The sequence below is a fragment of the Coenobita brevimanus genome, chromosome 23 (assembly GCF_032717465.1).
Source record: "Coenobita brevimanus isolate Jiangsu-jjx chromosome 23, ASM3271746v2, whole genome shotgun sequence".
In the NCBI taxonomy this organism is placed as follows: Eukaryota; Metazoa; Arthropoda; class Malacostraca; order Decapoda; family Coenobitidae; genus Coenobita; species Coenobita brevimanus.
The window spans coordinates 43325011-43350485 of record NC_136976.1 but is presented as its reverse complement, the minus strand read 5'-3'; the positions used below and the strand labels follow the sequence as shown (position 1 = coordinate 43350485).

The 25475-nt window shown below is 40.7% G+C and overlaps 1 non-coding gene across 1 annotated transcript; it reads right to left on the bottom strand.

Annotated features, from left to right (window-relative positions):
* Positions 1 to 20761: 20761 nt before the first annotated feature.
* On the bottom strand, positions 20762 to 20833 carry TRNAE-UUC (transfer RNA glutamic acid (anticodon UUC)). The gene has a single exon. It is a non-coding gene; the product is annotated as a tRNA-Glu (tRNA).
* Positions 20834 to 25475: the final 4642 nt, after the last annotated feature.

The window sequence follows — 25475 nt, the reverse complement described above, 5'->3', positions numbered from 1 at the left end:
GAGAGAGAGAGAGAGAGAGAGAGAGAGAGAGAGAGAGAGAGAGAGAGAGAGAGAGAGAGAGAGAGAGAGAGAGAGAGAGAGATGGACTATTTGGCTCGATTAAGGGCCGTATTCTCGTGGGCATTGGACACTCCCAACGCTACTTCTCAACTACATAGTTTATTTTTGTACATATCACGCTAATTCTCTCTCTCTCTCTCTCTCATATGCACTGTTCATTTCATTTTTACATTACCTAATATTCATCTTTTCTTCCTCTTGCGTTACTCATATAACTTCCTCGTGGCTTTCATACTTATCATCCTCTTGTTCTTCCTTTATCTTTTATTTATTGCTCTCTTTATCATAATTCATATTTCCCTCTTTTTCTTGGTCTCCATGTTATTATCTCTCACTTTTCTTCCCTCTCTTATTTCTCGTCTCTTGTCTTTGTTGCCTATTTTATTTCTATTTCTCTTTATTGCTCCTCTATTCAATTTCATTTCCCTTTCTAGCTGCTCCTCTCTCATAGTTCTCTTTCTCTCTCTCTGGCTCTCCTCTATCTTCCTTCGCTTTCTCCTTCTTGTCTCTCTTCATCTCACTTGCTTTTCTCTCCCTTCTTTTCCACTGACTGCTGCCTACATAAAAAGCGTTAGGCAAGGCTGCCGCACCATCCCTAAACATCCACTCTGTGCACTGTACATTCACATTGTGCACTGTGCAGTCCCCTTTTGTCTATAAGACACCCCGTCTTATATATTTTTCAATTTACCCAATGCAAAGGAAGTAATATAAGCACAGATTACGATCTGCACAGATAGCCCTGAGTTAACGGTCACTACTCTTACTTTCGACCTGTGATGGGCTGTGGATCACTGAGGGTCCCTGTTAGTTAAGTGATCACCATCAGGAGAAAACTTGTGTACTTTTCTCACATGGGAGAGTTCCGTGTCTCAGTGGAGTGAACGGAGCTAGGGCCTGATTGACTGCTGCCTACCTTAAAAGCACCAGGCAAGGCTGCCGCACCACCCCTACACACACACACTGTGCAGTGTGTAATTTTCACGTTGTGTCCACAGACTTCCCATTAACCCAATGTACCGGTTTATAATGTCATACCATAACTATTAGTTTATTTGATTACTTTCTCTTTCAGGTTACTCAGTCGGGTAGCTTATAGACAAAGTATTATAGAATGTGACTTTTCCTTTCCAGTATTTCCTGTGAAATTTCCACGTCAGTTTTTCCATGCTGCATGGTGGTTTTTCTCACTTTTTCCTGGAGGGTTTGGGGGTGGGGGGATCCTTCTTGCTTTACTATCCTTATCCTTCAGCATGTAGAGTTAAATCTTGTAATCATAGTCTTCTCTGCAACAAGCAGCCTTGAAAGGACCGTAAGGTCTGTTGCTGTTTGCTTTCCTATGTAATGCTATGTAATCCTGTAGACTCTCTCCCTCTCTCTCTCTCTCTCTCTCTCTCTCTCTCTCTCTCTCTCTCTCTCCCCTTCTTCTTCTTCTTCTTCTTTCTCTTTTCATCCATCCCCTTTTCAGTCTCTCTCTCTCTCTCTCCTTATCTTTCCCTTCTCTTCCATCCTCTTTTCAATCTCTCTCTCTCTCTCTCTCTCTCTCTGTTTCTTTCCCTTCTCTTCCATCCTCTTTTCAGTCTCTCTCTCTCTCTCTCTCTCTCTCTCTCACTTCCTATGTCTCACCCTAGACTCTGATGACGTATTCTTTGAAATTGTTTTTCTTTTGTTTTTACACCCGCGCTAGTCATGTGAGATTAATTGTTATGTTCTGGCTGACGTGTGTGTGTGTGTGTGTGTGTGTGTGTGTGTGTGTGTGTGTGTGTGTGTGTTCGTGTTTGTGTGTGTGTGCGATTATTAACAAAGTAACTAGGAAAATTGTTCAGGTAATAACTGTTCTTGGTGGTAGAGTTGAGGGTCAGCCAAGAGGTAAGCTTTTTTTTTTTTTTTTTTTTTTTTTTTTCAAACAATTGGACAAGGGAAAAGGTCACAGGCAATGTCAACTTAAAGAGTCTTGTTCTGATTTAAATCAAATTTTATTAAATGTGTGAGGATACAGCAAGAACAATGAGATCTTGTTTTGAGAAAAGTCGGTCAGTGGTCAAGGCCACAAGGAAAGGTCAATTGTCAAGGCCACACGGCAAGGCTAATTCCGACAATTTTGATCTGGTCTGAATTAAACATTGGTGGAAGAATCAATGGTCAGGCTAGAATGAGGTAATTTATTTGTGAGAATATTTAGTCTAAGGTAAAGGTCACAAGGCAAGGTCATGTTTCGGCCCGTGTGTTTCTGTATGAGCAAAATAACTAAAACAGTTCTGATCTTATTCGGATCAAACACGGGATATGAGGTCAACATCTCCGAATATATTTATTTTTTAAGAACAATTGGTCAAAGCTCAGCATGGCAAGGTCAACATAAACTTAATCAACATGCCCATTTTTAAAAAGATGTGAAGAACTGTACCAGCATTTGAAAAGTATACTGCGTCGATACTATGGTACAGTACCTTCCTAGTGAACTACTTTACCAAATTTGGTTACATTTCTTCCCTTTCAGGGTACTATGATAGACATTTTTATTTCTTCATTCCTTTTCTGTTGATAAAGGTTGTGCACCTGGTTCGTGATCCACGAGGCGTGCTGAACTCAGTGGCTAGGGGCGGATGGTTGTGGAGCAAAAATAACCGGGACGCGGCTCTCCAGTGTGCCTACATGCAGAAAGACATGACGCTGCAGGATCTGGGGCCTGGCAGGTGAGGGGAAGGAGAGGAGGGAGGTAGGAACCTAAGACCAAATAGGCTGTAGTCAGAACTGGACTACCCACACAACCTGAGTACTAAGCCATGGTTACATGAGGTTCGATGCAACTACCCTTAGTTGTGAGACAGTCTTTTTGGCCACAAGTCACATCCGCCCTACAGTCTGGCTAGTCTTCGCAATCAACCGACCAGAAATGTGTTTGGACTCTGTCAGGTCAGGTTAAACTTGTTGTAAGACAAACAGACTAATCCACCCCAACCTAGATCTTCCTCGAAAAAAAGTGTCCAAATCGATTACTGCAGAGTACCTAAGTATAGAGGCACAGATCCAGCATATCAGCTTTATCATTTCAAAGAAAGACCTAAAACCAGACTAACACAAATGGACTATTCTAACATAATTCTGACGTTGTTGGTAAAGAAAATATCACTAAATCGATTACAGCACGAAAATAGGCATCAGCGCACTGATTCAGCAAATTAATTTCCTTTTTTCTTCAGGTATCTGCGAGTGCGGTACGAGGACCTGGTGGATCGACCACTGGAAGAGACGCGGCGAGTGCTGACCTTCATGGGTGTGGAGCTAAACCTGGCTGTGCTGACTTACCTGCGGCAGCACACCGGCATTGCTAAACACACGCACCAGGAGAAAGAAAAGTCAGTTAGATGATAGAAGGGGTCCTGATTTAGTACTTGTACACGCTGCCCTCTTTAACCCGGCTTTAAACTAGCATCTTTCCATCATCATTGCTGAGCTGTTGAAAACTTAACACTAAAACATGGTGATAGTCATGAAGAAGTGCTATGGAAAGGATGCATAGCAGTAGCACTTTTACCCAAATCTGAAACTGAGCCATGGGAAATGAGTTGCAACTCTGCCATGTTAAGATGGATGAACTGTAGTGCATCATGAATTCTGATTTATCCTATTAAAGTAGATGGAAGAATTTACCCCCAGGTGGAAACGTTGTTCACTGCATGCGTCCAAGACGCCAGACAAATGAAAGTAATGTTTTTTTTTTCTTGTTCTTGAATGAATCATTGAAAAAATTTTGCTGCATCCTCACCTTCCACCAATTTCCAGCTCCTCCCAACCATTCTTATTCTCACCACGCCACTCCTTTGGCGGTTTAATGGCACTACACAGGTCGCACGGTGCTACAGTTTGGGCCTGATTTGGACCCCTTTTAGATATCAGATTGTTGCATCTTTTGAATAAACAACTTTTCTATGTGGAAGTATAATTTTTCCGCGTAAACTTTACTACACCGTGAAGTCAAGACACATGCTAAAAATGATTCAGTACTAACGTAGCACGATATCGTATACCACAAAATAATATTGACACAGCACAGTAACTGACAAATATGTAAAGGAGTATAATAATACAGTTTATCACAATACAAAAAATTTAACCTTTCACGCAGTAATGAATATAGCTAAAGAAAATATATGTCGCGTCCCCCAGCAATGAAAAGTTGTGAACAATAACGTCGATTCATTATTTACTAAAAAAATAATATGAAATTTACATAACCGTCTGAAAGGTTTGCTGGACACCCTAGATCCCATCGCCGGGTTTCGAAATCACTAATCACTCTCTCGTTATTTATGGTAGGGAGAGGGATCGATATTAATGTCCGCAACTGTATATGAAATATGGCAAAATACGGTGAATGTAAGTTCACTAATCGGTCGTTCCCCATAGGTATCTGAACACGTATCGTGAAGCTGACTTCCGACACGACCACTGGAAGGAGCGTATGGACCCTCAGCACATGGTGGCCATTGAACGTGCCTGCTCCACCGTCATGAAGCTTCTCGATTACCAACCACTCCAGCCAGCATGGCCCGTCTTTGTCCATTATAACCCACTTCAACCAACATGACCTGCTACCAACATGCCCTGCCCTTTTCCATCATCACTCACTTCATCACACATCACCTGCTGCCAACATGATCCTCCCTTCTCCATTTTCACCCACTCCAGCCAGCATGACTTGCCCTTCTCCATTACCATCTACCCTTTCCAACAAGACCTGCTCCTATCATGACATGTCCTTCTCCTTCACTACCAACTACAGCCAACATAATCTGCCGTCCACGCCCACTGCCCATCACCCAGTCAACCACCTCTTCTTTTTATGCCTTTTTCTTGGTTGGGGTCTGGTCGGCCGCTTTTGTACGTCTCCTCCATTGTCTTCTGCCTGCTGTGTCCCTCTCCCACAGACCCAGTTACATTACCTCGCTTCATGTCACCTCTCCACCTGAACATCTGTCTTCCTCGAACCCTCATCAACCACCTTCCCCTCCATATCATCCGTACTTACCCGTCATCAGAGTTTGCTGTTATTTCACAAATATTGAAATTCTTCCTCACCTAATATTACCTATTCTCCCTGTTTGTTCTTCATGTTCTTTTGCCGTTTTTCTATCAGTCCCTTCCATGTTTACATCATCTCTCTTTTCCATAACACTTTCAGTCTGATGTCATAAATTTATATTTTATTTTTGATATGTGTAGGCGATTTAATTCAGTTTATATATTTCTGACTGGATGGACTATGGTCCGTCTATTTTATGAAGAGCGTTTGGGTGTTGTCCCTCTTGGGGAGTCCCCGTCCCACAGTGTTGCCATACTTTGTACTGGGCATCTTAATCGGATTAGAAACACGGCGCTAATGACAACTCTCCCTTCCAGCACACCACTCTCTCTCCTCTCTTTCTCTCTCTCTCTCTCTGCATATAGAAATTACATTTTTTATAGATTTATTGCTATAAAAAGTCTAAACACTTTTATGAATTTTTAGAGTTTGAGGAAAAGCCTCCAGACTGACTGTCTGTCTGTCTTGTTGCGCTCTTATTCATTCCCTTTCTCCATGACCTTTTCCCCCACTCTCCGTTTCTGTCTGTCTGTCTGTCTATGTCTCTCTGTCTCTGTCTGTCTGTCTGTCTCTCTCTTTCTCTCTCTCTCTCTCTCTCTCTCTCTCTCTCTCTCTAACATTATTTTTTATTATGACTGATTTTTTCCTTAAAGTGTGAGGTTTATTTGTGGTTTATAATTTCGATTTATTTTCCACACCACCTTTGATGTCCTCTGTTTGCCTTCCCTTCTAAAAAATACTTATTTTCGTTGTAAGTAAGTTCTTTTTCTCTACTGTGGAGCACACGAGAGCGAGTAGCAGGAGTAAGAGCATCCATCTCAGGTGGCGGCCAGAGTGGAAATGACCTGGATTAACACGGTCACTGTACCCTTACAAGCGTGGCACGTTGGAAAGCAACATTGCCAAGTGTTGTGGTATTTATAAAAGTAATTGTTATTAAAAGAAAAAAAGAGGAATTTATAACACTATATAGCCTTATTAAAGAATTAAGTATATATATATACTGCAAATAAACTTCATTTAGAAGTAGTAAATTGCTGACATGAGACAGTGAGGTGTACACGTTTGGCAGCGAGGAGGCCTAGGAAATTCCCAAGAGGGACAATGCCCAAACGCTCCTCATAAAATAGACGGGCCATAGTTATAACCTTCAGCAACCCATTCACTTCATGGGTGTTCTCAAAAACTGAATAATTGCTTGGATATAGCAAGGGTTAGCCGAATAAAATACGTCATCGAACTGAAAGGGTGATTAAAAACTAAGTACTTACCTGGGAATGTATTCTAACCCTCATCTTACTTTCCTTGTCTGTTTTCAGGTGTCACTTATAACACATACCCAGAGTGACCAACTCACTCGGCCTGGGCTACTTCTGCAGACCAAAAGGGGCCTTATTCATAAACTCTCCTGAGCATAAGTTGTACAGAAAATTGCATATATATATTCTTTGCCTTCAGCCTTACAGCTACTAAGCACCTCACAATCATATAAGAGTGACCAATAAAGTGATAAAATGAGAAAAAATGGTATGAATCCCACCTAAATCCGTCCCCAGATCTACGCTTTTCACCAAACTCCCTACCGCACAGCAAACTACCTCGTTCAGCTTGATACCGTATTTTATTCTTATTCTTGCAATCTTGCTATCTACAGTCGAATAAATTCAGCTTAGTGAAGGGATAGGGGAAGGTCATATCTAACCCCTCCACTGCGATAAATCTCCTTCAATAATAATATAATATAATCGTTAGGAGACAACAGGAATTAAAAAAATATATGCAGTACATCCTCGGGCTCTGGGGATAATTATATACAGTAGTTCAATCTAGTGGCATAATTTTTTTTTACTACCTTCCTGTTGCTTTCGTATCTTTAATTATTTATTAATTTACCTGTGTTTGTTTATTTATTTTTACCTCAGCAAAAACTTATTCAACTGGAGATGGTAAATACAGCCTTCCTCAACCCCTTCACCACAAGAGGCTTTTCGCAGAATAAATAAAGTCGACTGGTGATGGGATAAATTTAAAAAAATACAAACAGACGTCATCGTACTGAAGAGGTTAGCACTGTCTGGCCAATCCTATTACTGCCAGTCACACCATCCTTCCACCCTGTGCATTTCATTACCGTTCATTTGACTCACCTATGTCGTTACCAGAGATCCATATTCTTATCTTATTCTCTCCACCGTCAGACAGTCGACACGGTTTAGGTATGATTTTCTCAACAGTAAGGTTTAATATAACCTTGACCAACCCATACACCACATGAGGACTCTGCCTACCCTAATACAATCAAGAACAGAAGTTAAACTATGACACTGGACTGAAAGATTTAAGACGCTATAGTAGATTAACTTCTCACATGTAATTTTGTCACCAGTGAGATTCAACAGTAAACTCACTTCATTCATTTGACCTGCACATTTCGTCCATCTATAACCCACCCACTTGTTCAATAACACACCCATTTCGTCCGTCTTACCCAAATAGTTCAACTAACCCATCCATTTCGTCCATTTGGCCAACCCATTTCATTCATTTAGTCGGCTCACCTGTGAAGATATGCTGACCGAGTTACTTGCATTCACACGGCATGACAGATCTGTCATTCTGATTATCTAAATAAATTTGCATAAAAATATTAAGGCCATGAAAGTTATGCACGTTATCACTGAGTGGTTGCCAAATTATATCTAAAGGTGAATGAGACCTGAGGGGAAATAATGAGTGCTATATACGTGTAATGTGTGTTTCTCCAACATGTAAAGATATAAAAATGTATGTTTAAAATTTAACAGTATGAAACTGCTGCAATATATATATATATATATATATATATATATATATATATATATATATATATATATATATATATATATATATATATATATATATATATATATATATAACGAAACCATACATATTTTTTGTTATTCAGCTACTATATCCAACACTTCCGTCTTTTTAGGCTAGTATATTCATCTTCATATATATAATATCCGATAGCTTCTTAATGCTGCATAGTGATCCCACATTTTCTTGCCGGTTTTGCCTGAAAGTTTAATTGTGGGGGTAGAGAAGGTAAATGCCTCCTTCTCTGCTGCTATTATCCAACTCTCAGTGTCGTCATCCCTACATGTGACCTGGTGAGTATGACACATCTGACGACCTACTGTAGTTATCCTCCTCGGCCATGTTCCTGTGTGGATTTTGTCCAGCCTTTTCTCGCCTGTCAGAGAAACCCATTCAGTCCAGGATAACACAAAATTGGTTTAGTGTTCCTGCTACCAGATGATTTTAGTTGGCTTAAGGGAGACGAGCCGTGGTGAAGGGGTTAACGAATTCAACTCTTTATCCCTCGGGTTTATAAAGCCTCTCCTAAGCTTCATAAAATCTTCATGAGGCAGCAAGAATGTGATTAAAAAGGCGTTGTCGGGATGAGGGTAACAACACCTCGTCATCCTGTTATTCAGGTTGTCAGTCGACGCAGTTACCATTAACTAGAATCATCAGCTTTTCCCATTTCATTTTCCCCTGTGACATTTAACAGCTTGCCCGCTTCCAGTCTCTGCTGCCTGTCTGACAGTTTCCACTCCGCCCATCTAGCTCACTTACATAGAATCATACAGAAATTGGGTCGGGGTGTGGGTTGAGGATTTCGAACATTTGCGATGGTTCAGCTCAAATGTTTGGAAATCTCTCCCCCCAAGTTCCCCAACCCAACTACTTGGTGTCGTGCTGGGTGTTAAAGGGAGGAGATACGGTAGAGCTGTACGGAGCACTAAGCAGCAGAAATTCTATCCAGGACATAGACCTACAGAATACGCAACTTGTGGTAATTTCTTTAAGAACTATTATTTTTTTTTATTGCAACAATTCATATAATTCTACAGTAATGGCCCTAATTATTGTATTTACACCGTGTGATGACATGTGTGGAAAATGATAGGTTTTGAAAACAACCATACTGAGTGTCAGATCACCCACTACAAACAGTGCATGTCGCACTGTTTGTAGTGGGTGATCAGAATAGAAGATGTGGTGACGTTCCTGTGCATGAAGAGATGAATAGTTTGTTGTGCATGGAAAAAATGATAATAGGCATAATCTGAAATTTATATGTCACTATGCAAATCAGTTCAAGTTTGTAAGACAAAGAAGCGCAAACAAAAGCCATATTATAGGAGGACTGTACTGTATTTTTATAGAAACTCAGTTCATTGTGCTTATAATGAGATAAGTGCTTAGGCGTGTCACTGAGACGAGGGTTGAGAGAGAGCGTTGTGGAGGAGTGATTAATCATACGACGGTGATACGAAAGGTGAAAGTGAGAGAAACGGGAAACATGAGAAGGATACTAAGAGCGAAAGGAGGGGAAAGACATAGGAAGAGTTAGCACTTTGAAAATGGGAAAAGGTTGGTGGAGAACAAGTCTCTCCGGTGGTGAACCAAACAAACTGCCGTGAAATCCCAGTAAAAAGGCAAGGGTACGGTTCATAAGACCTTAAAGGGCTTTTATGTCTTCCTTATCTTATACTTTTTGACTTATCACACACACTGTCAGTAGCTAGTTAACATTATGCAACCAGCCGATGATGATGATAATGACCATAATGATTATTATGGTCATTATTATTTTCATCATCATCATTATTATTATTATTAGTATTATTATTATTATTATTATTATCATTATTATTATTATTATTATTATTATTATTATTATTATCATGATTATCACTACCAAGATAATTACCAGCTTAAATCTAATATACACTGTATTGCTGAAAATATCACATAAACACGTGTACTGTATCTGCATACGCTAAAGGAGATTATTTCCAACACAGAGAGAGAAAGAGAGAGAGTCCGGTGTTAAGGGTTAGAGCAGGATGTTTTTTGCATCACAGAAAAATGAAAAAGAAAAAAAATCTCTATGAAAACACTGAGGGTATATCTTACCCCCTGTGGACGTAGTGGAGTACGCCATACCCACTACGAATATAGCTGGGGATGCAGTACTCCTTATAAATATAGTGGGAGACACCGTAGTTGAAAATACTGGGGGAACGCTGTAGCTCCTCGTACCCTTTCCACAACGCCACTGCTGGTAAATCGCTAATGAACTCAGTTACCAACATGTGCAAGTTTCCAGGTTAACAAGAAACTCCTGAGTGCGCCACTGCCACCAACCATGTCAATAAAACCCAACCATCCCGTCCAGATATTCAGGTAAATAAAGGCAGCTAGTGTTTTGCAGTACACACACACACACACACACACACGCACACACACACACACACACACACACACACACACACACACACACACACACACACACACACACACACACACACACACACACACACACACACACACACACACACACACACACACACACACACACACACACACACACACACACACACACACACACACACACACACACACACACACACACACACACACACACACACACACACACACACACACACACACACACACACACACACACACACACACACACACACACACACACACACACACACACACACACACACACACACACACACACACACACACACACACACACACACACACACACACACACACACACACACACACACACACACACACACACACACACACACACACACACACACACACACACACACACACACACACACACACACACACACACACACACACACACACACACACACACACACACACACACACACACACACACACACACACACACACACACACACACACACACACACACACACACACACACACACACACACACACACACACACACACACACACACACACACACACACACACACACACACACACACACACACACACACACACACACACACACACACACACACACACACACACACACACACACACACACACACACACACACACACACACACACACACACACACACACACACACACACACACACACACACACACACACACACGCACACACACACACGCACGTTTCGCATCTGCCACTTTTACCTCGCAAGCACAAACTACATAGCAGGAGACCTTAGAGGCTTCACAATAAGGACGATAAATGAAAAAAAAAAAGTCGAAGTAGGAAGAAGCCTGCAGGACTATCTGAAATTACAGTAAGTTAGGGAAGGGTGTGAGTAGTAGGGGAAAAAAAAAAAACTCACGATCCAACAAAACCAGCAGGCATATAGTTCTGTTGCGGAGGGAATGATCACAGACTCTCAGGGGGCACAGTTTTATTTTTCCTTCTGTAAAATGGATAGTGAAGATGCAGTGTAGAGAGAGACAGACAAAGAAAGATGTTGAGTCGATGGAATTTAACTGAGGTGCTTAAGTGGATGAAAGGATTAAATACAGATATTAGGAAGGTCTTAACCACAAGGTCTTAACAGTCTATACTCAAGGCAGTAATGCTCAAATGGCTTTAAAAATACATATTACTAAGGAGATGAGAAGAAACTCTTTTGGACAAGCTGAATTCTTGAGGAGTTTAACAAATTACCCAATGATATAGCTGGGACTCTCGACTGGGACATGACTGGAAATAGACTGGGTAGATGACTCATCACACTCACTTAAGCAATGAAGACTGAATCACAAGACACATGTGAATGATTTCTTTTTCATTTTATCGAGCTTGTATTTTCAGGTTCAGGTACAATATCACACGTTATCGTCCTTTCCTATAAAATTTCCATGCCATTTTCTCTGAACTAATTGTTCTTTCTTTTTACTTCCACCTGCTAAAGTGGATAGATGGTTTGCTGAATGGGGTCAATTTTGTATGTATATCCTTATCTCAGTCTCCTAGTCTGGTCCTACCGATAGATGAAAACTGTGAGGTTTGGTCCAGCTGTCCTACGGCAGTTTTGCTCTATCTTTATGTTAGGGTTTGCTCGAATACACGCAGAAGGAAATGCTCGCCCACTCTTGGATTTAATCCCTATACGTATAATAACATCTTCCGATTTTCTTCTTGCTTCCACTAAACTGAGAATTTAGATACCCTTAATAAATTCCAGCCATACAAGATTTAACCGAAATCGTTGAGTAAAACTGTCTGGTGGTAGCGTGAGTAAAACGATAAATGTCACTGTAAAGATGAAACTTTTTAAAAGGTTTGGTAATCCATCCTGCGAAGTAAGATGGTATCATTTTCGGCAACGAGCCCATTACCGCTGCGCTAGGTTCAGCCTGTGTGTGTGTGTGTGTGTGTGTGTGTGAACAAAATAGCTCAAGCAGCTTAAAAATTTATCCAAGTTTAGCCAAATATGATTGAAGGGAAATTTATCTAAGTTTAGCCAAATATGATTGAAGGGTTGAGGGACAAACAATGAACTCAGTGGAGATAAAAGAAATCAGCCTTAGTCAGACACTTTTCCTTCATTGTGGGGAGTCTACTTTTATGTCTTCTTTCTTTCTTCATTCGCGTAAATCTTTCTCATTTTTTTGCTCTTCATTTTGATTAGTTAAATTTCTGCCTCTGCACTTCTGTTGTTGTCCTATGGTTTTCTATTTTGCTTTCTTTTTCCCACACTTATCTTGTTTCTTCCTACCTCCTTGTTTTCTCCATTCATTCTTCTTTATCCTTTCCTTCCTTCTGCCCTCCTTCCCTTCCTTATAGCCTGCATTGTTTCATAACGGTGTTATGCAGAGGGAACATGTATAGCTGGGGATTAAGGAACCAATAATAACCCATTTTTTTTTTTTTAATGTTAGAATTGCATCAGTTTACCGCACTGGAAGACAGTTAGATTCATATGTTTACAGTTCTGCCGAAGAAGAAAAGATTAGTTCCATAACTGGTAACGTTTGCAGACAATTTCGTAACTATCATGACTAGTATAGTTGGATCGTAAGGTATTTTACAACTGCTGTAGCATCGTGTCGTTCATTGATTAAATGCTGTATATATGCAGTAAGTCTTCCCGTAGTCTGAGGATAAAGGCAATTTCATATCTAACGTTTTTCGTTATTATTATTATTTTTTAAAATTAAGGTAGGATTGGCAGATGAGGGTACTGACAGATTAGTGGTGGCACTGAGTTAGCAAATACCACCTCAGTTTATAAGGGCAAGGGTGGCAGATATCACCAAGATTCCAAGATTAATCATTTGTCCTAGATATACTTACACTGTATCTTATTTCGGCCAACGTCATATGAATTTACTATGCCCAGACAACACCACAGCACATGGTTATGCTACAGGTGCAACACCCTTGCAAACATTCCTCCTGTCACACCAAATACAATTCCCCCATTCCCTCCAAGAACCTCCCAACTCAAACAACTACTACCACCTCAACACACACTTTGCACACAAACAATACACATACAACACAAACCTTCACCAGACGTGCATTGCCTTAGACACGTCACATAAACATATTACAACTTATTGACGATAGCTTTCGCTCCAAACACCACAAATTAAAGACTTTAAAAAAAAACAATAAAAACATAGCACTCCCACAAAAAACACAGTTCACATGCACACAAAAGACACAGCACATCAGACACCATTCACACATGCTCACAGACAGAAATGACGGCCATGAAGGAAGCCCCATCACTTACTCTTGTACATCTATCCTCTACTCGTACAAGACACAACACAGACAACACAATCACTCCTGCAGAACGACACCTCATTGGAAATACATTCACTCAGTGTTAACTCTGGTCACAAGCCAAAAGCAAGAAATCAACATTTTGAACATATACATTTCCCCTGACACCTCCATGCCGTACCCCTGTATTACAACTCTCAGCTCCTCCTCGTAACACAGACACCCAATTCTCTCATTGCTGGGGAGTTTAATGTTAAAAAAATTTGCCTGGTACGAACATAATCAAGATACCAAAAGAGGCCTCGGCATTATAGCATAATTCGATTCTCAGTGACACCACACAATACATCAACATCCCCCAGTAACCACTCTGCTCTCTCTCCTCTTCATTCTGTTATCCCACACTTAACACACCACAATCTGGTGGACGGAATCCAAACTCCCTTCGAATCACCTCCCTGTTTTCATCACCACAAGAATTCACTCCATACTAGAGCAATCACATATCACTTTTACAAACTTCAAGAATGCAGTGTAGATAAAATTCACTAAAGCTAAAGGACAAAAATTCAGCACGTTAAACAACACACTCATCACCATCACTGACAGGCACGTCATAAAAAATAACAGTCATGCTTAACACAGAGAAGCACCATATTCCATGAGGCAACAGAAGACACTACAACCCAAACTTTACACCGGAGATTAATCGTCTCATAGAACAACACACCTCACTCAAACACAACTCCTCTTCCCCCCATTAGGGACATCATCAAAAGATTCCAGCAATAAACAATGAAACTGACAGCAAAATTAACACAAAGAAAATAAAAACAGGATTACCTTTGTGATAACACTCAGCCACTCCACAGACCACTCTCAGCTCTACGAAACATTTAATAACATTACTGAATTACAAACAAGCATATCCAAGGCCCACGCTGCTATGACTATCAACACTCAGCACATCATTTCTCGTAAGGAACAAGCAGAAATACTCGTAAACCACTATGTAAATATTAATAACCTTACACCATCATATACAGAGTCAGAAAAACAAGTTAATCTGCAATCGACCACAACACTACCCTCTTTGCTCAAGAAGAGACTTAGAATTTGAAGAAAATAAAGAACTATACGAGTACAGGGCTGGATGGCACCAGCAACCTATATCTGAAACACTTTGGACTGCACCGCATCCAGGCGCTCACAAACCCTAGCAACTACTCATACATAAACTGTTGTATTCCCATCATCTTGAGACATGGAATTATCATCACTATACTTAAGCCAAAAAAGGAATCAGCACACCATTCTACGTACAGACCATAACACCACTCTGAACGCCATCCAAGATAACTGAATTCCTAATGCTTAACAAAGTCACACCGCGTGTCCCCCTTGTTCCATTACAGTGCGGCTTTAGAGCACTACACTTCACAGACACCGTACTTGCCAAACCAACACAACACGTATTAGGCGGCATTAACTATGTGCTACCCACACAACATTCACGTCTTTCAAAAAATAGCCACAGACAGTGCATTTTATGCCATTCTCTGACTCAAATTAATCACCAAAATGTACGGTACAAACATGGAGAACAACATCAAACGCTAACTTGGCAACTAATTTTCAAGTAGACAAGCACATGCTACGCTCCACGTCAAATCTTCACGAACAGGAAGCCTTCCTAGTAAGATCCACGAGGCTCTGTTCATTCTCTCACACTTTTTACTTCATGGCACTCCTGCACCCCAACTGCCCACATATATTACTTCATATGTTGGTGACATTACCATAGCAACTTCACACCACAGACATAATCTGCACACTGCAACAAGACAACCTCAACAAACTTCAAGTTTGAGGCGAGGACAACCTGCTGATGATCCAGCTAGGTCCACCACCATATTTATCACCAGCAGCAAGCACAAGTACAGGTGCTCTCATGACATCACTCTTAACAATGAATTTGTGCCACACACATCCTCTGCGAAGATCCTTGGAGTGACATATGGCACTGGGCTCACCTTCATGGACAACACACAAGACATCAAAGGACGGTGCACCCTCCTCTTTCAGCGCATCCAGGGCACTTAGAGGAATAGACTTTGGATAACAAAATGAAACCTTATCCCGACTCTACAAGCAATATATTAGATCAGTGATGTCTTGCCTCTCCGGTATGGGGCCTTATCCCACCTAACACACCCATCACAACACCTTCCAGACCAAACAGAAGAATTTCCTTCACATAATCAATGGCTGAGCCAAAATCTCTCTCACAGGTCATATAATTTTGACATTAAAGTCCTCGCCATCAGAGAATATCTAGATATGAGAGCCATACGGTTCTATGTGGCAGCCTGTGCCAACTCAGCATCCCTTTCATTACATGACAGAGGCACATCACACAACCAGACACATATCAAATATTACCAGACTAGCAGTGTAAAAACACCTACCTATTCACTTCAGGTGCAGGATAATATAACACTCCCGACAAACATTTATCCATCTGAGATATCTTTAAATAGAGGTGATCGAGTTCACCTAGCTAGGCTTAACTCAGAGCGTCACCCAACCCCCCTTAGCTACCAGCTTAGATTCGGGTTGGGTGAAGTAACAGATGACACATGCCCCGTTTGTAGAATTACCCCACACAACATGTTGCAGATAATGGAGCGCTGTGCAGCACAGTAAGACTTGGGCATCACATCAACGGTATAACGAACCTATGGAGCGACTCCATAACGTAATGGTAGACGGATCTGCTCTGCCAGGCAGACCGGGGTTAAGCAACAACAACTACACCCTAGAAACCTAGGGGATCACATATCTTGCGCACTCTCTTGATTAGCTTTTTGGCCGAGCAATTCGCTGCAGTTTACAACGGACAGTTTTGTTATGCACACAGAAACCCAAGGCACCCGAAGAGTGGGAAACTAATCAAAATAATCATGAGGTACAGTACAGTTCTCTCCGTCTGTCTGTCTGTCTGTCTGTCTCTGTCTGTCTGTCTCTCTCTCTCTCTCTCTCTCTCTCTCTCTCTCTCTCTCGTTGACAGTGGGTTCAAGTAGTGTGTCCTTTCGTAAGTGCAACGGAATTATTTGGCGATGCACCTCGCAACCAAAAATATCATCAGTGCCTACACCTGTTCGGACAACATTTTTTGACAAGTGTTTTTTAACCCTTTGACTGCTAGGATTTCTATCATGTAGACAAAATCGCCAGTATTTGTTTCAGTTAAATAGCCTACCTTACTGATTTTCCCAGACACTGGAAGATTTCATAAGTAGCCTGTATTTTTAATCCTATGGGTCCATGAACTTTTTTTTTTTTAATTGGACAAAATCCCCTGGTATTGTAGTAAATTTAACACAAAAGAATATATATATATATATATATATATATATATATATATATATATATATATATATATATATATATATATATATAGATAGATAGATAGATAGATAGATAGATAGATATAGCAGCGAAAGTATCGATAATGGCGAAACGGGGAGCTGTGGATACGTGAAACGTAGAAGCGAGCCCTACAGTTTTTTCTTTAGAGGCTTCCTAAATGTTTTCCTTCTGTTCCTGTAATATTTGTTCCAATAGTAGTATTTAAGGAGGCATAGGGGTTTCGTTCCACCTCCTCTTTTCATTTATTTGGCATATTGCACTGTTACATTCTCTCCTGTGTTATGGATGTCGTTTTCATATTGACACAATTTGCACCGATAACATCGAAGTTAATATAAAGGTGCACAGAGCAGAATTTTCCTAGAGAAGAAGTGTTGCGAAATATCCAAAGCCACTTATAAAATACTCTTGTGATGATCAGCTTATTCTCTTGAGTCCAATGATGTATTTTCTTACTTAATTCCCGTTATCTGCAGACAAGTTCATTAAATATCTGGGAGATCTCTAGCAGTGAGAGGATTAATGAAAGCGATCTCTAATCTCTTTAATATGACAAGTCTCTCCAAAGCCAAATAAAATCGCCCAGCATTAGCAAGAACTACAGTGAATAACAGTACTGTGTCATAGTATTAAGATAGTTACGATGCCTCTGGAAGTGCTGTTGTTCAGTACATGTGATTTGCGCCCTAAGGCACACCAGAAATCTTAGTAAAATACGCTTGAGATGGTGAAGTAAGTTTGTTATTTCGTTTTAGATTATTCTTGCTATATCAAGCAGTTTTTGCTCACCTAAAGCTAAACTTTTCGTACTAGGGAGTTATGTGTAACTTTTATTAACCCTTTTATTATGAGAAACTGTTTAAAATAATACAAGTGGTGCCAGGCATAACGAACCTCGCTCGACCAATCAAGGGCAAAGGTCATGGTGCCAAATGAAAGCCCATATGAGACTTCCTATATCTTGATAATAGTAAATATCTCTATCTTCAGCCATATTCGAGTTATAGCCCCCTGAATATCCGTGACCCTGAGTTTGACCTTTCAAGGTCACTTAAGGTCAAAGGTCTGGGTGACAAATGAAAGCCCATATGGGAGTTCCTGTATATTGATAATAGTAAATATATCTTCAACAGGTTTCAAGTTATCGACCTCTGAATATCCGTGACCTTGATTTTGACCTTTCAGGGTCACTTTCAAGATATGTGGGCACTGGTCCTTTTGGGACCAGTGCCCACATATCTTGAAAGTTTCATGTAGTTTCATTCAGGCATTTTCCCGTAATGTTGCTAACAAACAAACATGCAAGCAAACAAACTCAACCAAAAACAATACCTACCCGGACTTCGGCTCGGGCGATTACCATGAATAAAAAGTAATATTATCGTAGTGAAATGGTTAAGCGATAAGGCCACGAGGTTCGCCAAAACTGCAGTTGAAATACACACATCTGGAAAGGCATGGTTTGGACGGGTATGAGTCACCGCAAATACATACTGATAACATGGTCTTGGGGTAAGTGTGGGAGATGACAAAGGGTCAACACAGTGGGCACGTCTTCGAGGGTCGTGTTGACAAATGCTGGTGGTATCAGATAAACAGGAACGGAGGGAAGAGTGGGCGAATAAGATCAAAGGCGGCAGGTTTTCGTAGGCTACATCCAGGTAGTATTCAAACAAAGCGCTATAGGCCTAGCACCACCACGCCAGGCGCCCTGTTGTCATGCAGTACAAGGCAACTCGATGTGATGTAAATATTAGTTACGGGATGGCAGTGGCAGCCACCAGGTGGGATTCTTGTATTGCTACTGGATTGTGATAAAGATTGATACAGGAGCCAAGTGCGTGTTGTGCTACTAATTTGTTTTAAGGAAATAGTTTTCCTCAGTAATTTTACATTTTTTATTTGTTCATCTCTCTGTCAGTCCATCTATTCATTAATTCATTTATCAGTCTATCCATCTATCTACTTATCTATCGGTCTATCTAACACGGCTGCACTCAATCCATAGCAACGATGACACTCACTAGCGAAAAGAAAGCGGGAAAATTCCGGGCACTTTCATGTATTCACATTGTCAGGGAGAACAAAATGTTGCTGTATGTACGGTAGGATACAAAGGGCCATGGGAAAAAAAAAAGTGAAACTAACAAAAGTCTACCCATCAGAATAGCCACACTCTCATTCACTCACCATTCAGTCCCCTGGAATCCTGACTACACCTCATAAGCACGAACATCTACACCTACGAGCTTCATACCACTCATCAGTTGGAGTCAGTCCGACGACTGTCTCTTCGCGAGGAAAGAAAAATGATGCTAGAACCTTGTCACACACTCCACCGTAAAAAATTCTCCCAACCAACTCAAGCAACTATCAGTTCCCTAGCCTCATCACTCACTATACCAAGTCTTTGCTCACACTCATTTGCCATGTCTATCCACCTTCTTTGTTTACCACGCCTCGTTCCACATTTAAACTATAGCTCAGATATACCACCCTTTGCGGGATTAGGGCGTCGGGCTATAGATAGATAGATAGATAGATAGATAGATAGACCACACTATTCACACGTTCACTCGACACGGCCATACTACCCATGCGTGATCACGTTGACTATTGCGCCCAAAGACTTCCTGACTCTTTTCTAGGTTTGCATTATCCCTTATCCTGTCCATCCTTCCCATTCCAAAACATTCCTCAACAGACCATTTCCACAGCTCTCCCTCTTGACATTTCATTTCATGCCACAATATACTTCCACGCCCGTATGTTAAAGTAAACACTAAATGAGGCAAGCTCATCCACCCGCAACACTCACACCTTCGTTCCTTACCCATCCACCACACTCACACCTCCGATCCTTCTCCAAGCCTTCATAGCACCAACCACTTTCCTTCCTTGTGTCTCTCTACTTTCCACTTCCTTCGCATATTTGCCTCTCTTCTCTGTCATTGCTCCCAGGTACTTAACCCCTAACTAGTTCATATATTTCTCCATTCACCAGATTATCACGTCCCTATAGTTAGATACCTGACGCAAGGTATGAACGACATCTTACTTTCTAGGGAGGAACTAATAACTTGAGTTATAGTTGCATCATTTTAGCAAATTTAAATTCTCGGGAGAAGATATTTATCTTAAAAAAGAACAAATTAAGTAAGACTGTTAGATATGTGAATTAAGGAAGTATCAGTAGATCAACGTGCAGGGAGGAATATTTTCACATGGTGGCACAGACATAGCCAGGTGGTTCCTGGTTTTATAAACGTTCTTCAGCTCCCTCCCCATTATGCAGGAGGAGGACAGTAAACTGCAAGGGAAGGGTGACTTCAGCCTGTATTCCACCGGAATCACTTTTAAGATGATCTTACTGTCAGAAGAACAAGAACAGTAGATATGAATAGCTGATGAAATAAGCAGTGCTTGGTCCGTGTGGACGGAATAGGTGAACAGAGTTGCAAGGGAAACGAGAACACTGTGATTGAGGAAAGAAAAATCATCCTGTCAGATTTACTGCTTTTACCATAAACGATATTGCCGAGACCTCAACGCCTCTTAATATTCTGAAAACTATTCCCATGCCGGGAATCGAACCCGGGCCTCCTGGGTGAAAGCCAGGTATCCTAGCCACTAGACCACATGGGACTGAAATGTAATTTTTGAGCAAATGTCTATAAACAAAACAGTGCTCAGAGTCCAGACGAGGAGATAAAAGTGAGAGCCAGTGATATGAATAATTTGTAAATAGAGGTACAGGAACCTATTCATAAACTTTCTTGGCTTAGGTTCATGTATATGAATGCTTATACTTTTAGCTTCACCCATTCAGCTTTCAAACTTCATAACTAAACCAAAACTAGTAGTTAAGTGAAATATAATATTCACAATAAAAAAAATAACAGGAAAAAAAGAATTGCTGACAGTAAAAATTGATCATTCATGACTACGATCTCAGTGGAAGGAAGAGAGAGAGAGAGAGAGAGAGAGGTGAGGGATCAGAGATAGTCAGTGATTAGACAAGAACATGTCACTGCAAGTATGGCTGATTCACCTTAACCTGGTAGGGATTTTCGCCCCTTTACAGTTAAATTCGTATCGCGCTTATCTTGGCAGAGATTTTCGTCCTTTGGCAGCTTATTTCCCGTGGCACAGTGGCGGAAACAATACTACGGTTCCACACCAATTCGCCAGCACTGTTTTGTGACTATATTTTAACGTTAACCTCTTGATTTTACTAATGTGGTTTATTGATTTATACTTGCTACCTTCAAACGAATCTAATCTGCTTGGGAGAGACCTCTAAATAAAGGGATAAATGAAGGCCAAATTGAATCTCTCATTCCGAAAAATCTCTCCAGAACTGAATTACATCGTCTGGTGGTAGCATAGAAAAAAGAAAAAAGAAAAAATACGACAGCTTGGTGGAGGGGTTAATCCCGTGTTAAATCTGCGCACTGAGGAGGAGCAAGAGAAAGGAAAAGAATAGTGAAAAACCATAAAAATGAAAAGGGTTAGGAAATATACGATTGCAAATATTGAGGGATCAAGGAAAATAGACGGAAGAAAAACTAAAGAAAAAGATGTAAAGGAAGATAAGACAAGGTATGAAAGAACATGGAAGAGGAAAAAAAAAAAAGGAAGAGAAAGGGTGCAAGGAAAAGAAAAAGATGATGACAGATGATATAAAAGATTATAATGAAGAAACAGGAAAAGCGAAAGGAGGAGATCCCATAAAAAAGGAGTACGAGAGAGATATGTAACAGGGGAGGAAAAGAGAGGGTACGAAAGAATAAAGAAGCAAGAAGTTGAAAGGAAGGGAGGTATTAAACGCATGAAGACTAGGGAAGTAAAAAAAATGACGAACAAGTAAAAAAAATAAATAAATAGAAGCCATCTCACGATGGGATGTAACCACCAGCATCTATGGAAAGTTTTTCCTCGGCACATTTTGCACCTCCATTTCTGATTTGACGAAAATTCAGGATTAAACACACACACACACACACACACACACACACACACACACACTCTCTCTCTCTCTCTCTCTCTCTCACGTACGAATACATGCACGTACTTAGGCATGCAGGAGCCTGTTGAGAACAATCCTTCCGGAGAACCTCCAGTTACCGAAGAAGAATGCTACCTTGCTGTTTGCTGATTCTCGAACATAAGCATGAAAGAAATGTATGTGAGTAAAAAAAAAAAATAATAATAATAATAAATGAATAAAAATAAAAATAAATAAAAATAAAATAAAATAAATAAAATAAATAGAAACGCTTCTAGTATAGTTTACCTCTAAATGTTGATTTTCTTAGGTGCCATCGTTTTCAGTAAATTAAAGTGGTGGCAAACTGTTCTATATCCGTAGATAGTGGAAATAATAAAGAGTTTCATTTCATTCATTCATTCATTGCCAGACGCCATGTATCCCAAACAGGGTGGCCAAGGGCTTAGAGTTAATTGTTTTACAGGGAGGGACACTAATCCTCCACCAACCTCACTTGACACGTAGGGAGAACGTTATGCCAACAGCATCTGGTGTTCCCAGGCAGTCACCCATCCAAGTACTAACCAGACCCAACGTTGCTTAATAAAGAGATGGTATGAAGAAAATAAGGTGAAATTCACAATAGGAAATATAAGCACAGGGTGGATTAACAATAACATCGGGGTGCGTCAAGGCTGTGTGTTGTCCCCTACGTTGTTCAACATTTATTTGGAAGAACTTTTAGTAAGAATCAGGAAATCAGGCAAAGGAGTGAGGATTGGAGATTGGAAATTAGGATGCCTAGCTTATGCAGATGATGTAGTACTCATGGCGGAAAACAGGAAAGACACGGAAGATCTTATGGAAATAGCTGACAGATCTGGGAGGGAATGGAACCTAAGATTCAGTGCAGGAAAATGCAAGGTGATGGAATTTAATAACAGGGAGAAGAACCAATGGGTGATGGGGAACAATGTAATGGAAATAGTAGATAAATACACGTACTTAGGTATGGAAGTGAGTAAGGAAGGAATAGGAGGGGAGAAACAAAGAAAGATTAATGAAGGGAAAGCTCGGAAGATGACAGGCATGATTATAAATGGAGGGTGTACAGTAGAGTGATTAACAAGTATAACGTGGGTAAGAGTCTGTGGAAAGGAATAACAGTGCCTTATTGTCTCTATGGATCGGAAATAACAAACTACCGAGATGGAGATATCATGAAGTTGGAAAAAGTACAAAACATAGTGCGTACATGGGGCCTGGGGGACCCAAGAGGTACGGCAGTAGAAGCCATAAGGGGAGACGTGGGCTGGAGCACATTCAAAGAAAGAATTGTGAAAGGAAAATTGGGGTTCACAAAGAAAATAGAAAAACTCAGTGTGGAAAGACGGGCTAAGAGGGTGCTGGAGGAAAGAGGGGCAAGATCATCGTGGGGGAGAGAAATTAACAGATGGAAGATGAGAGAAAACCTGGCAGAGGTTTGGAGTCATATAGAAGGCAAACAAATTAAGAAAAAGATTGAAGAGAACGGATTGAACAGATGGAAAGCGGGGTTAACAGGAAAGACGACTCTGAAATGGTATAAAAGAAGCAAAAACCAGAAGGGCTAAACTGGCAAGTAGGAGACTGGGGAAGTAGACTGTTAGTTAAAGCTAGGACAGGTACTCTGGAAGTGAATGGTAGAAATAGAGAGTAAGAGGACAAGAACTGCAAATTCTGTGAGGGGATAAAAGAAACAATAGAGCACCTAATTGTTGAATGCAACAACTACGAAGAGCAAAGGGAGAAGTTAATAGCATCAGTAGTAGCGGTGATAGGAATGGAGGAATGGCAGAGAAGACTTGAGGAAGAAGATGGGGGGATTTGTACAGTACTGGGATTATATGGGGATAAGGAAGAAACAGGGAGAATAATGAAGTTTGCTAAAATATTTCTAACACATTGTTGGAAGAAAAGGCAACAGCAAGAAAGACAGTAAATAAACATATAAAAAAGGTAACGAAAAAAAAAAATTGAAGTGTGATCAAGAAAAGAGAATCGGATAAGGAGCAAGAAGAGAAGAAGGACCTACGAAGCGATACAAAGCGACAGAGGTCACAAGAAGAAGAAGAAGAAGAAGATGACGTCCACCCACATTTTGGGCAGGGGCGCCCCCAGGCGGACGCACCGGACGTACATGCGTCCACTATATGGCCCCCAGGCAAGAAAGAGCCCCCTGGGGCCCTGTTAGGGAAATCTCCTCAACCTTAAATAAACCTCATATTGAACAACAATAAATAAAATAGTGTAATCAAATGTATTACCTAAACATATACTCAATGATCATTAAAAGAATTTGATAACTTTATCATTATGTAAGTAATGAAAGAACACATAATGTAATAGAGAATTTCATAGAAAATCAAATAGTTACCCCCGTCCTTACGTTGCATGACATTATTTGGATACCAACTCTAACGTATGGAAGTGAAGCTTGGACGTTGTTCAAGGGACACAAGTCAAGAGTGACAGCAGTGGAAATAAGTTATTTGAGAGGAGCCTGTGGAGTCACATGGAGAGACAGACTGACAAATGAGGATGTGAAGGAGCGTTGTGGTGTGGATGTGGATGTGATAGGAAGCGTTGCTAGAAACACATTGAGGTGGTTTGGCCATGTGGAGAGGATGGAGAGTGAGAGACTGACGAGGAGAGTGTATGTGAGTGAGGTGAGGGGGAGAGAGGGAGGGGAAGGCCAAGGATGAGATGGAGGGATGGAGTGGAGAGGTATATGAGACAGGGGGGTGTGAATTGGGAGCAGGACAGTGAAATGGCAGGGGACAGGGTGACGTGGAGGCGATTTGTTTGTGGCCACCCCGAATGGGATTAAGGTGTCTGGCAATAGATAGATAGATAGACGGTAATCTTGTTTTATACAAAGTCGAATGCTGTATTTCGGTATCTCTTTGATGTTTAGATAATTGATTACCCGAATGATTAATGGTTTTTATTACTGTCTAATTTCCTGTATAAGAGACTCACAAGAGAATCAGTTATTATTATTATAATTTTATGCCTCTCGAATGCTTGAGAACTTTCATAATTTACAATCGGAGAAGCGAAGAAGGCGGTAATTTATTTCTTTGTTTTATAACATGTTATATATCTCATAGGAATTTGTTTTTGCATTTTTTTTTATGCCTGCAGCCTCCATAAGAATCCATAGTTACATTTCTAGGTACTGAGGAATTGCAGCAGCCGTCAATTCAACCAGTTCATTTGACTAAGGGATGGATAGCCTATTACTAAAGGTTGGGA